The 14,753-nt window shown below is 36.2% G+C and overlaps 1 protein-coding gene across 7 annotated transcripts in view; it reads left to right on the top strand.

Annotated features, from left to right (window-relative positions):
- tob1a (transducer of ERBB2, 1a) overlaps positions 1–14,753 on the top strand; it is a 61,203-nt gene that overhangs the window by 25,504 nt on the left and 20,946 nt on the right. For 5 of the 7 annotated variants that reach the window (XR_009269791.1, XR_009269786.1, XR_009269790.1 and 2 more), the window contains exon 3: positions 6,913–7,128. The gene's annotated coding sequence lies outside the window, so the exon portion shown is untranslated. Of the gene's footprint in view, positions 1–6,912; positions 7,129–7,911; positions 8,061–14,753 lie in introns of all 7 variants that reach the window. The other 2 variants (XR_009269789.1, XR_009269788.1) reach the window with 1 other exon arrangement.

The raw sequence follows: 14,753 nt of genomic DNA, 5'->3' as shown, positions 1-14,753 counted from the left end.
AAGAAAATAGTTAAGCAGTCAGTGATACAATAAAAAACTCAAAGGACAAATACAATAGAAAAAAGATTAAAATGAAACAAACAGCACTTAAATTTTTTAATGTACGTATAAAATATTCAGCTAACAGTCTACTAAAGAAATTGACTAATCTAATGTAAAATAAATCATAGTCTTCATTGTAAGAATGAAGCTTGCTTTGTTGCTTATTAAAGCTACAAAAGCAGTGAGTGATTTTGTCTTTGTCTTTTGTTGTTTTATTAATATTAAGTACACAGTCGGCTGCAGATATATTAGCCTGTTGTCCCTTTAAAGGGCACCTTTTATGCAAAAGGATATAAATGTGTTTGGACATAAATGTGTGTTGGCAGTGTATGAACACAACCACCCAACAATGATAAAAATCCACCCACTCCTTAGTTTTAATCCCCATTAAGCCAAATCAGTCTGACTAGGCATGCTGTTTTGATTTTCTAAGCAATGTGACATCACATTGCTTAGGCCCCACCCACAGCAGCTGACTGACAGTCCTCCATTGCTATAGTTGTGTGCGAGTTGTACGCTGTCCACCATTTTCTCCGCTCTTGAACAGCTGTAACATCAACAATGTCTCGTAAGCAATCCCCGTGCTCTGTGTTTGGATGTAAGACTGAACATAAGAGTCTTCATTTTTTCCCAACATCCGAGCTGCTGAGGACACAGTGGATTACTTCTGTTTTTGAAGCTAATGCGCCTTAAAATCTACCTAAATACGATTATGTCTGCGCAAATCATTTCACTCCTGACTGCTTAGCTAACGTTGGTTAAACTGTAGTTGTGTGCGTACGTTATCAAAGTATTTTCATTCATCAGCGCGTCACAAGCTCTGTAACGTCGCGCTGTTTTGTTCCATTTTGTTCCACATGATATGTGCAGCTGAACACCGGTTCTCTCACTCTCAGTCGTGTTCTACCGACTGTTTATTGCAGTATGCAAAGCAGAGAGATGTATACGCCATGCCCTCTTCTGGAGATGGGTGGGAATATGCAGCTCATTTGCATTTAATGTGATACACACCAAAACAGACACGCCCTAAAAATGACATTTTCCATATGTTATAATAAATGATCTGTTGGGTATTTTGAGCTGAAACTTCACAGGCACATTCTGGGGACATCTGAGACTTATATTACATATTGTAAAAAGTGGCATAATAGTTATATTTCTAGTTATACTGTATAGGTACAGTAGCTATATTGCACAGATCCAATATACACACTGTTTCACATGTATTTTTCATTCTCAGCTGTTTATGTTCATTTAGGAATAGGATATAACCAACAAGGGTTTACGTGAATAATCACCAAGCACCGCATTTTGACATATTTGTGTGTATTTGACCGTTTAGGCATACACTCTAAACTAGAAGTTCATTTTACTTGTCCGTGTCTACTAGAAAGGGGAGGAATGGGGCACAATAATCATTTTATCTCGATTTTTCCCAACACATTCATAGGTTTTTACTTTTTGGTAGTGCATAGGGACAGCCTAGTAAAAAATCACCCAGAACACATTTGCAATTGAATAGCAACACCTTAGCAACCACCCACAACACCGTCTGGTACTGACTGCGAAAAAAAGTGCTCCATTTCAGCTAGTGTTGGCCTTAAATTCGTTCTCTGCATGTTTCTGAAATCCTGCTATGCTAAAAACGTAGTTTACTGCCAAATAATCACTTTACATACTGACCTCTGCAAGCAGAGATGCCAAAATGGCTTCAATAATTCATCTCTGACTGTGCACTCAGCTGTTTACCCATCCAGAGCGTCAGCTCTCATGGCTTCACTATCCTCCATTTATGTCTGTTGAGCTGTGTAAAGTAAACATGGTGCGTTTCTTGGACCTGGGGAACGCTTGGAGGCCTCGCAGCATCAACAGCCTGACTTGCCTCTCAAAATAAAACATTTTTAATGCATTTATTCCAAATGTTTACTGAATTGTAGTCACTTGTTTATAGTTCACTACCATCTGTGATGCATTATTTTATATCGATTATGTATTTTGTTATTAGGCAAAGGTCATAAATTGTTTATGAATGTAACCATTTTTAAGATGATTTGTTTTACTGATTTTTTATAGTTTTGTTGTGCATGTAAACTATTGATAGCATTGTTGTGCATGTAAACACGCTCACTGTTTGCATTCAAAGCAATGTGACTTGTTTTAAAACTCTGTTATATGATTTGAAGTTAAATTAATATTATTTCACGAAGCCTACATAATACAATTATTATGATCATTCAGAGCATATGTTAATTCACCACAGATTTCTTCAGGAATTATGTCTGACTACTTAACAGCATGTTTCCCACTGATAAACCCAGTGCTGCACACGTAGCTTCTTATGTAATCAACTTTTTCAAGCATTATGGGACGTGACTGCTCACACTGTGCTGGCAATAAATTCTCTAATAGCTTTGCCAACTAATTCTCTACTTAACCGAGAACTATTGCAACAACCCTAAAGATAATTAGCACTGGCCTAACAGCTTTCTTCTCTTACTTATGAGGAAATGGCAAAACCCAACAGTAATTGTGACAAATCACTGAGCCTTCCTCTTTATTGGGAATCAAAAAAGTTTTAATTATGCACAAATATCACTGCACTGAAATATTGTCACACATTCACATCTATCTGGGAGGCATATGGTTATTTTTCTCTGATAATTAATAAAAGCTACATGATTATTGTAGTTAAAAAGAATTGCTTGTTTAAAATTCTGTGACAGAACTATGCATTAACCTTTCTAAATTTGGTCACTCCAATGTCTATGGCAAGTTACACAAGCTATATTTGTTTTTTTATTGAATTTACATGCTTTTATTATTATTATTTACATTAATCTCAAAAAATATATCACAGTTTCCACAAAAACATTAAGCAGCACAACTGTTTTTAAAAAGGAATAATAATAAGAAAATATATTAATTTATTATTATATTTTGCTATATATACAAGCTATATTGTTTTATTAAATGTGCATTTATTTACTATTATATTTATAATTTACTATGCTTTACATTATTAAATGTAATCAAGAAATTAAATAAGACAAATTAAATAAATATTTAAGAAATTAATATATTATATAATATTATTTTATTAAAGTAAAATAATATATTATTAATATATAAATATATATTCATAAATAATTTTAGATCTGGGTTTTGCATTCATTTTATTTGCTTTGACTTCAGTGCATTCATTTAATTAAATGTTTTCCCCCCTATAAATACAAGCTATATGTTTCATTATTATTAGATTTTGTTATTTATTATTGTTATTGAAGTGATCAGAGTTTCAAAAAAAATATTTTTTCACTGCTTCTACAAAAAATTAAGCAGCACAATTGTTTTAAAAATGGTAATAACAAGAGAATATATTAACTTATTATTATATTTTGCTATATATACAAGCTATATTTTTCAAATGTACATATATTTTATCATATTTTTATTATTTTGACATTATGAAATTAAATTAAGAAATACATTTATACATAATAAATCTTTTTTATTTTTTTTATTTTGTAATTTATTATAATTCACATTATTTATATTATTAAAGATTCTCACTGTTTCCGCCTAAACATTGAACATACACAGTTTTAAACATTGATAATAATAATGCATCTTTGCATTTAGCAGCTGGCATGAAACTCTGATGACTTTAGCAATGAAATGAGGTAAGTTCCGTTCAACTTTCAAACTTTACACCTTAACCATACACCTGTGTGGCCTTTGCGTCTCTCAGCAGCTGTTGAATTGCCACAGGATGCAACAGTCTCTCTCTCTGACAGTATGAGGATACACTAATGACTATAGCAAATAACACAGACTGACAAGTTCCTTCGTCACGTCATCAGCGTGTCTCCTCGTGTCTCGATTCAACAGCTTTGAGAGGGGCGGGGCTTCCAGTGACAACCAAATAGTGACAGCCAATCAGATGGAGGGGTGGAGATTGCTTACCCAGCAACAGCTAAGCGTCATTACCCATTGCTCCACAACTCTCAGGTGGCCGTGTCCACCCCCAGGGTACAGTCATGTTTTTCTTGTTCTCTTGATCTCAAAGCATGACTTACAGTGGTTTTATGAGTTGAGTGGCGGTAATGACGAGGCCTGAAGGTGAAGAACCTCTGCCACAAACACAGGGTTGTTGGTTTGGTCTCTTGTAGCGGCGAATCAAGAATTGTAAAGTTCTGCAACCCTTAAGAGAAGAGCTTCCCTCCAGGACTGATTCTAATGAGTGTACTGAAAGTCAGTTAGGTTGAAGCTAGTAAGGTGTATCGATGGGTCTCTCCAATGTGGAAGCCCATTTTTACCAACGAAATGAAAAACTAAAAAAAGGTTATTGTGGCTTTTTCTCACAACTGAGAAAAGTTTAGATTCGCAAGAGATAAACTCAGAATTCTGAGTTTTCCACCACAATTTCGAGTTTGCAATTAAGATGTTGCAATTCTGACATTACATCTCGCAAATCTGTTTTTTTTTTTGTTTCCAACATGGAATTTTAAAAACATTTTAAATGGTCTAATAAATGCAGAATCTTGCACAATGTTTTCTGTTACTACAGCTCTGGTTGTAGATACTATACTGTAGATGGTCCCTTGATATACACTATTTTCAGTCAATCTGTTGTGTACACAGTAGACAAACTGGAGTTGAGTGTATAAAACATTCAGTACAAAATGTTCAACCCATACATATTATTAGACAGCACTCCATGTTAATTTCTTTCTTTATTTTTTGACAAATAGCCATGTAATAAGTGTCATAATCTACAGACATTCTTGCAAAACAAACCCTTTCAGCCCCGATACAAGACCCTTTTGCTTTGCATCAAGACGATCCCTTACATAACATGCATCCAGCTAGCAGAGGCCTGAAATATAAGGCCTCTTCTTTTATTGGCGCTCATGTTGAGAGTGTACACAGCGAGCGGCTGAGCTCTTAAGCAGACCGAGTCCCGGCCCGGTGGAATGAATAGATGCTAAACACTCTCTATTAGCTGTGGGTGTGTTAGCCGGGCACCTCTCCCTCTAGTCCAAACAAAAAAGCTGTGCTCCAGCCCTGTGCTCCGCTTATTAATAGGCACGCTAAGCATTTCTCTCAACAGGAAGTGGCTGCTGGTGCTTCCTATAAATGCTCGGCTGAAGTCAAACAGACACTGCTTATTTCTGAGCACCGTGTTTACGTTAAGGGTGCAGGTGCTGGATCAAATACGCACAGATGGTCTGTTTTTGTTTCTTGTGTCTTGATAGACACAGAGCGTCAGGTTGGAGCGCTGCTCAAGTGTGTGTTAGTTAGGGATGTGGCATGTCTGTGTGGCAGGCAATTGTGTAATTTTTAGGTTAGTGAGAATTGAATTTCACAAGACAGATGTGAAACAGGAAATGTTAGGTCCTCGTATAATGACCAGGGGTATAATGAGAGGTGACAGTGACCCATTCTTGGAGGTAAACATGAGATTTTGATATCCTGAGGTGGTCTGGTCATCTGTTCCTCTCACTGAAACTCACACAGCAGAAATGATGCTCAAAGAGATGGCAGTGCTTTTAAAGGGATAGTTCAGAAATGAGAAATTAGCCAGAAATTTAAGTTCTGTCATCATTTACTCACTCTCATGTCTTTCCAAATCTTTCTTGTTTCTCTAGAACAACATTAGAAGCTGTTTTGCAGGATGCCTGAGCTGCTTTCTTCCATATAATGAATGAATGGGCTATTATGCTAAAAAGAGAACATAAAAACATTAAAAAAAAAACAACTTGTGTACTATATTCCAAGTCATCTGAAGCTACAGTATATGATAGCTCTGAGTATGTCAGATCTCATTTTTGGTCATTATGCACTGAAATCTTGTCTTGAAAATCTTGTTTAAGGAGCCGGTCATGTTTACTTTAATTGTACTCTACCGTTCAAAAGTTTGGAATCAGTAAGATTTTTTTTAAAGAAATTAATACTTTTATTCAGTGAGGATGAAGTAAATTAATCAAAAATGATTTTTACATTGTCACTAAAAATTTTATTTCAAATAAATGCCGGGTCATTCCGTGCCAACTCTACCAAAGGTCTCTGGCTCAATTTTTTGATTTTCACCTGAGATTTGGAGCCAGATTTCAGGGGGGTAAAAACGACTTCAGAAAGATGGCAGCATCACAATGTTATTTTTACAGAGATTGGTAGGTCTGTTAGTAAAAAACTTTCCTGTCCAAAAAATAAGAAAAAGCACTTTTCACATTTTTTTTTCCTCAAAGTTTGCACATCTGTAACACAAGAAGTATTAAATATATCTTAATGCCCTTTTAGATTTTGAGTTTTAATAAACTTTTCTTTTGGTATCTTCATTTGTAAGTCCCCGTATGGTTCAGTTCCAGAGATATTGGGATCTCAATATGGCTCCAGGAGTAAATTGACAGACAATATTATATAATATAAATGCATCTATCTATCTATCTATCTATCTATCTATCTATCTATCTATCTATCTATCTATCTATCTATCTATCTATCTATCTATCTATCTGTCTGTCTGTCTGTCTGTCTGTCTGTCTGTCTGTCTGTCTATCATCTGTCTGTCTGTCTGTCTGTCTCTTGTCTGTCTGATCCTTCTACAGAAACAGGGAGTTTCCATGAAATCCAGTGATTTAAATAGTGTTTTATTAATGTACTGATTGCATCTGCTTTTGTATCATGGTAACACTTGTGGTTATTCCTGCCCCTCGTCCTCCTTTCATCTCTCGTCCTCGCTTCTGCTTTCCTCTCCTCACCTTCAGTGCTTTAAAAATAAACAGTCGCTCTTGTTTTTTACAAATAGCATGACATCTTGGCAGACCATGTGGACAGCTCTTAGTTATTCCTATGTTTGTGTTTGTGCAGCTGCGTTGGACACGTGTGACGTCACTTGGCTGAGCAAGAGAGGCACAGGGCCGCTCCGAGAACAAACGCTGATGAATGTGAACAGTGGATTAAACACCGGCTGACATAAAACTACACCAACGGAAAGACAATCCAGACGAGTTGGTGAAACACCCTTCATTGTATCTGTAGCAGCCCCTTGGCATCAACAAGCAAGACGCAGAGAGTTTCTGACAGGTGCTTTTACTTTTATTTACCCCACAATCTTCATGTGCTAAATTTGAATGCACTGGGCATAATTTTTCACATTTAAGTACACTGAAACTATACAGACATATTAAACTATAGCACATATATATGTTATAAAAATGCAAGAAAATGTTATGAAAAATATGTTTCAGCAACCAAATAGTTCACCCAAAAAATTTACATTTGCTAAAAAATATACTCATCCTCAGGCAATCTAAGATGTAGATGAGTTTGTTTCTTCATGGGAAAATATTTGTAGAAATTTAGCATTACATCACTTGCTCATCAATGGAGTGAATGGGTGCCGTCAGAATCAGAGTCCAAACAGCTGATAAAAACATCACAATAATTCACAAGTAATCGTCACCACTCCAAGTCATCAATTAATTTTTGTTTTGTGAAACAAAAAGCTGCATGTTTGTAATAAACAAATCTATCATCAAGGCATTATAACTTTAAACCGTCACTTCTGGACAAAATATGCATATTCATAATCCATAATAACACTTTCTCCAGTGCAAAAGTCAATCCTATGTTGTCCTCTCATGTCAAAATGCAACGACATAGAGCTGTTTTGGACTGTTAATTTTTAGATAATTTTTTACTGGGTAAAGCATTATTATGGATAGAGCAGTCATATTTTAACCGGAAGCAATGGTCTGAAGTTAAATACGCCTTAATGATGGGTTTGTTTATTACAAACACACAGTTTTTCTCTTCATAAGAAGTTATTGATGGACTGCAGTTGTGTGGATTACTTGTGTATTATAGTGATGGTTTTATCAGCTGATTGGACTCTCATTCTGACGGCACCCATTCACTGCACAAGATCCATTGGTGAGCAACTGATGCAATGCTAAATTTCTCCAAATCTGTTCTGATGAAGAAACAAACTCATCCATATCTTGGATGGCTTGAGGGTGAGTAAATTTTTCATTTTGGACTATTTTTCCTTTAAACAGAAAATGTGTGTTTAATTTTCACTGTTAAAACTTTAACCATTTCTTTAGGATTTTAACCTTAAGAAGTTTGATGCATATTAACCCGAGCAATACATCTGCAACCTCGCTGAAAATGTGGCATGCAAAAGTAAACTAATGACTGCTAGGGGTGATTATTTACAATAAGCCAAGTTACCAAAGGACAAACTGTAAAACTTCTACAACACTATGTGAAAGTATGTGCATATTTGCTTTTCTGTTGGATAATTAGGTCAAATTATGTAGAAGTGTCACCCCTCATTGTATTGTGGCACATGTAGAGCTTAAGGAAACAGCATTATGCACCAAAGAGATTCATTGTAAACTGACGAAAACATAAACCAGACCAGTCTCTTCTTCCTTTCTCTTCTTCTTCATCTGACACTCTGAGTGCACCCCATCTCTATAAATTCTATTCAAAATTCTTGCCCTGCAGGTGACGGCTGTGCACATCTAATTCTCTCCTTTTTGTCCTGATTGCTATTTTGGAAAAACGACTGAGTATGTCAGCATTGTCTACTATCTCTGCACTATTATCTTCCATCAGCCGTAATGGCAGGAATTTCTTATGCACAAAGACTCATTTCCAGGGCCGTGGCTCTTAACAAGGCACACATTTTAACCAGCTTCCCATTCAATCAGCCATGATCAAAGACAAAAGCAGCCCAACATGCTGCCCTCACATGGTAATTACAGTACAAACCCAAAAGAGTCCCAATACTTTTAATGATGGATGGATGGATTTATTGGCGAGAGCAGTTTAGAGTTTATGTGAGGATCTCATATACTGAGTTTTCAGGGAAGTCTTGACACCACCACTCTCAGTAAAAAAAAGCTATAAAAGCTGGGATGGCATCCTTTCAAAAGGTACACTTTTGTAACTTATTTATCCCTAAAGAGTGCATATAAATACCTTAAAAGTACATATTAGTATGTTTGAAAAGGCCTTGCTCCAGTGACAGCTTTTGTACCTTTTTTATGAAAGTGAAGAAAATGATTTTTTTTTGTCTCATACACTGATTATTATTATATGTTTTTTTGTTTTTTTTTAACAGAGTTAGGTAGGTTTTGTCATTTTGTCATTTTTATTAGTTTGTTTTTGTATTTCTATTTAGCTTTATTTTTTATTTTAGTGCATAAACATTTTACTTCAGTTAGCTGCCATGGTAACAATTCTCATTTATATTTCAGTTTTTTACTTTTTAAAAAAAAATCTGATATTTATATTCTGATTTATTCAAGCCTGATTTCACTTAATGGAAACAATTTCAATAATAACAACACTGTATTGTAGAAGAGGAAAAGTATATTTTTAGGAAATATGTTATGATGTTCATATATACTCCATTAAGCTCAATATAAATGCTTTATTGAGCTCATTAAATGCTTTAATGTGTCATACGATACTTTTTTTTATCAAGACCTTTATAGATCGAGTTCCAGCTTTATCAAGAGCCATTAAAGTTCACTTAAATGGACCCTAGACTGACATTTCTAGTTCTGCTGTTCTCTCACCTAATCCCTTGCCCTCCCTCTTTTCATCTCCGGTTCCTCCTCCACCAGTAATCTTACTTTCTCAGAAGCTTCTTTTTTTCACAAACATAAGAGAGGGCAAAATCAATTTAGTTTCCGGACTCCATTAATAAATGACGGAAGAGCCTATAAAAGCCTGGATTTTAGTTTGACCTCTAAATCGGATGCATTATGCATTGTACTGTCGAAATATTCCCACTCTCTTGGGCTGTGTTTACACTGCAAGTCTTAATGCACAGATCCGATCTTTTGACCATATCTGATTTTTTGGGCCTTCTGTTTACATTCACTTTAGACACGACTGGTATCTGATATCTGTGTTTACATTAATTCCAGCCCAAAAGGATTGTCTGCAGTGATCGCTTTACTATGCACATGGTAGACCCTCGGGTTTTAAATGGCAGTGCTATTAAAATTATTTATATAATTCACGTTGAATGGCCACTGTTATTTGCCAGCATGGATAACAGCTGTCATGGATGTTTTGCAGCACAAAATCTGACCGAACGGATAAAGACCGGAAAATAATGGTAATTTTAATTTGTTAGACTATTTTATCTACAGCTCGTTAGAGTTAGAATTCTTTAGTGAAATAAAGATGATATTTATTGAAATGATTTCGAATCAATTAACGAGAGAGAGAGTAAACAAACGAACGCATGCACCCACGTGTGAGCGAGCGAGTGATTGTGAATCTAATAATTGGAGGAATTTATTCGGTAAATGTGTTTCCATCGTAGTTTATGCACATTTTTTCTTATCGGATAAAAAGTTTATCCTACTGAAATGTGCGCATACGTTTTATGCGCATCTTTGCGTTTCCATCCAGTGTTTTTTTAAGTGATATTCCAAAATGCGCATAAAAATAGGTGGATGGAAATGGAGCTAATGTGACTGTTTTCATACAGGTTTCCTAAACGATCCCCTCATCTGTCATTGGTCAGTCAAACTGATTGTCCTTTCCTAAACACATGCCATTGGTTAAGGAAATGTGGCTGTGTCACTCTGTAACAAGGGGGTACAGATATCACCTTCAAAGCACCAATCACAGTTAAGAAACACAATTGCAGTTGGTTACATTCTACAGTCTAAAGGCCATTGCACACTGAGTCCGAAATTTTTGCACGTTGAAAAATAAATACGACCTCACGTTGTGTTAATCAAGTTTACACACTGCCTCCAAAACTTTCGTCCGTCATAAAAAAAAAAAATCGGACCAGGTTAGATTTTCTGTGTTTTTGCATCCGTAGCAAGCGTTTTTGATAGGAAAGGATGACGAATACGAAAAGTACGAAAAACGGATACGAAAAATTCGGACTCAGTGTGCAAGGACCTAAGAATGTAACTCAGTGGGAGATTTTCAAATTTGAGTCTCTTATGTTCACCAAGGTTGCGTTTATTTGTTCAGAAATACAGTGAAAACAGTAATATTGTGAAATATTATTATTACAATGTTTTCTATTTGAATCTATCTTTTTCAAATGTAATTTATTCCAGTGATGCAAAGCTGAATTTCCAGCACCCATTGCTTTGTTCATTCAGTGTCGCATGATCCTTCAGAAATAATTCTAATATGCTGATTTGCTGTACGAGAAACATTTATTATCAGTGTTGAAAACGGTGCTGCTTCATATTTAGATGGAAACCATTTTTTTTTTCAGGATTGATGATGAATACAAAGTTAAGAAGAACAGCATTTATTTGACATAATTTCAGAATTATAATAGTTAAGAACAAACCCCAACCAGAATGTTTGAGTAATATTACTACGCTGCTGCCTAGTAAGCGCACTGTAATTAGATGCCAGCAATCACAGGTCAACCTGAGTACCGCTCACAGTGGCAACCATGTATTGCATTTGTTTCTGCGGTTTAACGTTAGGCTACAACCATACCGTATTTGGACAGGAGGTTTGTAAGGAACAGATGTGGACCTCAGAGGCAGTGTTTACTGATCTGAGGATTAAAAAAGAGATTTGATGACATGCTTTATTGGATTATCATTCTCTCACGACTCAAGCATTTAATGATCCCAGAGCACCGGCAGCATCACCGTCATCCATTATCCAGGGATGCGCGGGTGTTGTTAATTCGTCATGGAGTCTATGCTCTATAAATAGCCATCGTATTGCGTAATGTGTGTGTCGGTGGCGAATCAATAGAGGATCTCCCGACAATCAACTGAGGGTTGCGTGTGTTGCATATGAAAAGCTTTAAAGGTTGACGCTGGCTGCAGTGTTTTGGATGATAATATAATTGTGAGCGCTGAATGTAGCATGCAAATGCCTTTGAGCTGTTTGTGGGATTCAGATATGCTGGTGTAAAATAAATTCAACTGCTTTTGCCTGTTGTTTTATTCAACTGATAAACACAGTAGTAAAAGAATGTACTAGATGAACCCAATAAACCGAGAGTTGGAAAAAAAACCCACTAATGCTCTCTTCCAAAACCTTGTGAGCTGCCCACGGAGGCAGCATTTTAATGCATCGTAGGCGAGCTACAGATGCTAATGGCTATTCCTGAAGATAAATTATCTCATTCTAAGTGAGATACCTTGTTTTAGTGAAATTATAAGGCAGGATCACATGTATTCTACACAGAGAAGGCAATCCCTAAATGCACTGCAAGAAATGTTGACTATAAATAGAGCTGTTCAATCATGACGTCAGTTTGTAGGCCAACCTGGATGGCTAATTAGGTTTTCATACTGTGCGCACTTAACATACAGTCATATCTGTAGTAGGGATGCACCGGTTGACCGGCCATAAATCGGAATCGGCCGGTTTTTGCTTATAATGTGCGATCGGCAACCGGCCGGTTTTTTGTATTTTTTCCGGTCGATTTTTCCGGAAGTGCGCCCGCGTGCACAGACTACATTTGTAGGCCTAATCATTCGCGAACATGTAATTTGTGTGGAAGTATTTCGAAATCTGTGCGCAGGACGTGAAGATTGCAATTTGCAATGTCTGCAAAGGACAAGTTAATCGCGGATAAATAAGAGCCGCTTTCCTGCGCTCGCTGAAGTTGCGCGAGCGTACCTGTCCACGCCCTGCACAAGCATAGACAGTGAACATTTGTTCAGCTCAGCTTCGGTATCGGAATCGGCCATGAAAAATCATGATCGTGCATCACTAATCTGTAGTATTTAGTATTTAAAGATTGTTGCAGTTGAACGATTTGCCAAGCATGTAAACTCACATCATTGTGGTAGCTGTACTTATTTAGCACCTTGCTAGCAAATTTTTATGTTTTTAAAAAGTGCAATTTCAAGTCTATTTACATAATGTTAACCACAGATCTTGTTTTACTCATACATCATACAAAGCGCTATTATAAAAACCCATAAGAAATTTCTGAGGGAGACAGCTTGAAAATGCTCATTTTATTCTTGAACAACAATTGTACACAATACTGATAAATTTTGATATCATCAATGATGAAAATACATCTGTGCAGTTAAAAAAAAATTTTTTTTCTTATTTGTGTGTTTTTATGTATTTTAGAGTATTGTAGCAACATGCAAATGTCATATTCTGTTGAAATCAAGTATACATTACTGTAAGTCTCCTGCTATTGGAGTGGCACAAGAATTTGTTGCCTATTTAGTGTGTTTTCTAAATTTGCCACTTGTAATATTTTCTGACGGTTGCAGCCAAGGCTCATTGGAGAAAAAACATGGCGAAATTTCTGCAAAATGATTTTTCTTTCTTGCATGTTTTGTGACACTTTCAAAGTAAAATGTCCAGTGAGTGGCACTAACAGCATATTATGTTTACCAAACAGATGTACGTGAATCTGGCAGTGTTTTATTGCATTGGTTGTGTATCGTGGCATTTGTGGAAATGAAATGTCTGATGAGTGGCACTAAAAGATTAATGCTCTGTTGCGTTAGAAAATAACATACTGCCTACACTAAACCCTAAACCTAACTGATAGTATTAACCATGCAAACGTAAAATAAAAATGTATTTGCTGAGGCAATCATGCTATTTCACCTGGCTTCTACAAGTGTTTAGTTGTGTTATTGGGTGTGCAATGCTGTACCAGGTGGGCTTCCAAGCAAGTTTACATCAGAAAAGCCATACATATAGAGATGGTTATGTGATGCAAAGGACAAAATGTATTAGTTTACAAATCATAGACTATGGTAAAAGTGATTTGAGGTTGTAAAATAGTATTAAAATATAAAGAACCACAGAAAAATAAATCTTATTAATCAATAATCTGCCCCTGTGATCAATTTATCTCAGCTGCATTAAAATGTTGTTGATGTAATACTGCAACTAGTCTTGCAGTGAACAGTAGCTACGTATAGGCAGGTTTTCGCAAAAATGTACGTAGAGGCACGTTTTCCACTGAGTCTGTGTTGCACAGTTAGCTGCCTTTATAAGTTGAAGAAAGCTAGGCAGCCCACTAGGTTTTGGGAGAGAGCTTAAGGGTATGAGTCAGATGTTGTTTTGACAAAGCGTATCTGGCATCTGGCTGTGCAAATAGGCAATATAACATCTACATTTCCACTTTCTCTCTGCCTCATCTAAACATATTTTTCTGCTGATTTTAGATAATTTCAAAGTCAGATAGAATTATAAAGTACTGCAGTGTGGACCAGGTGGCTGATGTCTGGTAAGGAAAGAAAGGCCGACTGCACTGTCATTGTCTTGCTGAAAGTCTTTGAATTTTTATGTATTGCTCACACTCTTTGAGCCATCATCTATTACCATGGCAATCACACTCCTCCGTTTCCATCATGTTTCGTTTGTCAGCTGCTGTTCATTGTATTTCCATTAATCAGCTGTACAGCTGGAAACTTTAAAGGAATAGTTCATTCAAAAATGAACATTCAGTCATCAATTTCTCATCCTCTCAAGTTGTTCCAAACCTGTATGACCATCTTTCTTCCTTAGAGTTTATAAGAATGTCCAAGCTATGCTACTTTTTACTGTTCAATCAAGTTAAGTGGAAAAAACACTCAAGTCTATGGGACAAAGCAGTATCCCCAGCTAACAAAAATATGCTTTAGGAACCTTTTGCTAATGTTGTTACAAATATTGTTATTTCTGAACATCCAAAACATCCAGTTTTTAAAATTAATGATGTATAA

This window comes from Onychostoma macrolepis, chromosome 03 (assembly GCF_012432095.1).
Source record: "Onychostoma macrolepis isolate SWU-2019 chromosome 03, ASM1243209v1, whole genome shotgun sequence".
Taxonomy (NCBI): domain Eukaryota; kingdom Metazoa; phylum Chordata; class Actinopteri; order Cypriniformes; family Cyprinidae; genus Onychostoma; species Onychostoma macrolepis.
Note: the sequence above shows the minus strand (reverse complement) of the source record. Positions and strands in the feature narration are given on the sequence as shown.